Source organism: Triticum aestivum, chromosome 6B, assembly GCF_018294505.1.
Source record: "Triticum aestivum cultivar Chinese Spring chromosome 6B, IWGSC CS RefSeq v2.1, whole genome shotgun sequence".
Taxonomy (NCBI): Eukaryota; Viridiplantae; Streptophyta; class Magnoliopsida; order Poales; family Poaceae; genus Triticum; species Triticum aestivum.
Window position 1 is genome coordinate 515,648,125 of NC_057810.1, and position 3,656 is coordinate 515,651,780.

Here is a 3,656-nt window from a genome sequence, read left to right on the forward strand (position 1 = left end):
TGAGGACATCTGACGTGTTAATTCCACGACATGCACTCTAAGATATGTCTATATACATCCGTATGTAATTTATAGTGCAATCTCTAAAAAGATTTGCATTCAGTAAAACGGAGGGAGTAGTATTTTAGATTGCCTTATCGAGGACTAGGCAGTAGCCTAGTGGCAAGGGCGCAGTGGCGCTTTCTTGGTTCGACTCAAAGTAGTATAACATTTAATATGATACGGTATTATGATATGATACTGCATCATCTCTTTCCTCATTTAATTGTGTGTCACATTATTTAAAAAATCTAGTTGACATGCATGATGCCGCTTATGATACTCCCGTTACGACTAGCCTAATATAGCCAGCCTATGTATGAGAGAGAGCGCACTTTTGCCGGACACCCACCACGGAGAATGGGTTTTTCGAAAAATCAAAAGACCTATTTAAAAATTTCAAAAAAATTCAAAAAAAAATCTATGAAAACTTATATGTGTTCCGCACGAACATGTGAGAATTCATTTAAAAAAATTATGATTTGTAGGCTGTACAGAAAGAAATCTGGCCCAAGAACAAAAAAGGCCGGACCATTTTGAAAATACGCATTTGTCTTTTTTGTGTACGCCACGTGTGGAAGTATAATGTTATGAAATTTTGCATATATGTGATATATATGTACATGTGTGTTCACAAGAAATTTTGAAAAAATTCGGGCTATGAAAATTTGTATCTTGAAATCATCCACCATGGTGGTCGACCACCATTGACATCTTTCGGCGTACTAGACCTGTACTAGCTTATGACATGAGTCAAAATCACTAGCACGCTTTAGTTTGGGGGTTTTCTAGATAAGCACGCTTTAGTTCTTCATCTTCGAGCGGTCTTCTGGACTCTGATTCTCTTCGTGCATGAGCAACAACGAGATTTGATATCAGGTTTTTCAAATCGATTTAAGGCTCCAACGACGAGGACGACTGGCGGCTCTAGGCAGCTGGTCTTTAGAGGCAGCGGCTTGTTCTGGCAGCGACAATGGTCGTTCGGTGGCTTAGGAACCTCTGTGTAATTTTTATTATGTTTGGGATGTGATGAACCTCTAAATAGATAGATCCTAATCATTTCCGTAAACAAGAACTATAACGCGATGTGTGTGTGTGAGATCTCTATCTATATATAAAAAACACTAACGCGCGTATAAATCGTTTTCTAAAAATGTTCATGCCATTTTACAAAATGCTCACACAATTTGAAGAAATGTTCATACGACTGAACAATAAATACACTATGAATATATACTTTAGTACATGATGAAAATTTTGTTAATACATGGTAAACATATCCATATACACGATTAATATATTTTTTATACATGATGAACATTTTCAAAAATACAAGTTTAATTTTTTAAACACAATAGCTATTTTTAAATACAAGATGAACTATTTTTTAATAAACAACGAATATTTCTAAATACATTATGAATATATTTTTAATGCACGAAGAACCTTTTCTAATACACAGCGAGCATTATCTTAGTACACGATGAACATTCATACCTATAAAAATATATTAATATGAGATAAAATATTTTGAAACATATCTCGGTGCCTTTTTAATACATTGTGAACATTTTTTAAAATATACTATGCACATTTTCTTAGTACTCGAATGATTGTGTACTCTGAATAATTTTTGGTTTCAAATGGATGCAGTCTCTTTTTTTTTATGCAGTCTATAATCTGCTCTTGAGTACTACTACTGCTAAGTCCGAACTGCAATGTTAAGTGCTGCTAGTTGCAGTCTAATAATTTGGTACGTACACGTTTTAAGTCTGAATTTCAATATTGAGTAACGATAGTGGTGATATACTATCTATGTTTCTTAATGTAAGACGTTTTGGCAGTTAACGAGGTGCAGCTTCTGCACGAAAGCTGGCGCGCAACACTAAAGCTGCAGCGCTCTCAAACAGGCAACGGGTTTGTGGAGCAAATTTTTGTATTGGAACAAAACAAATGATTGTGGCTAGCCTCCGGATATTGTACGGAGTATGTGGCTTAATTAAATCTGAGTGATTAAATTTGAGAGCACAGAAACACAATGAAAGATGATGCCACAAACCTCCTTACACATATCTCACACACAAGACTCGACAGACAATGAAACCTCATAAAACACATGTCATGCTTCCAAAGAGTTTAAATGTCAATCTCATCTCAAAAGTGAATATTTTTGTTGTCGACAAATATATTTAAAATTAGTCTTACTTTAGTTATCGACTTAGTACATTTAGAAGATATTCACCGCTTAAGCTTTTAATGTAATTAAATAGAAAACTTAAGTTGTGGGAGGAGAAAGAATCTAGGTAGTCTGATTAGGAGCTGAATTTCGTGCCTTAGTTTAAAAGAACAGATTGCGCGCCAAAACCCAGCCACGCCCACCCCAATTTTCTTCTGGTTGATCATCCAACGCGCGTGTGAATCAATCATATGTGAAACGCACGGTTTTTCTGCAACGCTTGTTCGACCTCTTTCCTCGGTATACTTGTACTTGCACCGATGATCCTGACACACGAGCGCACCAGGCTCTTTCTGAGAGCATCCACAGCCGCATTGGGTAAATCCGATCCCTCAAACGCCCACGGACGCGTCTGGACCCGTTCGCGGATGTTAGAAGGGAGAGAGGGAATTGGTGGAATAGTTGTTTTATTGCTTGAGCCTCGTGATCATATATATAGGAGTACAATGATCAACTTGGAGTACAAGACAAGCCAGAACTAATCCTAGTCTATCTAGTCTTTTCTAATAATCAATATACTCAACCCCCCCCCCCCCCCCGCAGTCACAACGGGAGCGACACAGACGATGAGACTGGAGAAGAATCCGAAGGCAAGCTGACGGACACCCCCCACAGTCGTAACGGTCGGCGCGTCGCAGAAGTTGTGACTGGAGTGGAAACCGACGAGGTTGCTCAAGCAGGCGGTAGCCCTTTGTGCCGTTTGTCGATGTAGCCGAGAGCATGTGTGGTGGAGCCGTGGTCGAGGTAGCCGTGCGAAGAATGGCGTGGTCGATGTCGAGGCGGGGTGGCCGGTGTCAAGGAAGTCGTCGTGGAGCCGCGGGCGCAAGGGGGCGCCGAGTTAGCATGGGCGCAGTGGTGTCGAAGTAGTGGTTCGCCGGAGAGGATGATGGTGTTGACGACGCGTCGCGGCGGGTTTTCCAAGCCCGGAGACACATCGTGGACGAAGGCACGCACCGATGTTGCCAGCACTGGGCATGCGTAGACGGACGAAGACAAAGTTGACGAAGCGCCGACCAGGCTTGTCAGGCCCGGGGACACGTCGTGGATGAAGGTACGCATCGGTGTTGCCAGCACCGGGCATGCGTAGACGAGGGACCTGCACGAGCTGTACGCCATGTCGGAGAAGTCGGAGGGGCCAGCAGAGAAGAACTCAATGACGATTGCGGCGTCCATCGGCGCGGGGCCGATGTCACCAACGATGGTCGGAGTAGACGAAGTGGTCAGGGTAGATGACGGCGACGCTGGCGACGGGCTGGTGCTTGGACGAAGTCGAATGGGGTGGACGGGCGGCGGCGGCGGCTACAGAGGTAGCGGCGGTGGCGGCCAAAGAAGAGCGGCGGCGGCGGCCTGACGGCGGCGGTCATGGAGGCCAACCGCCCCG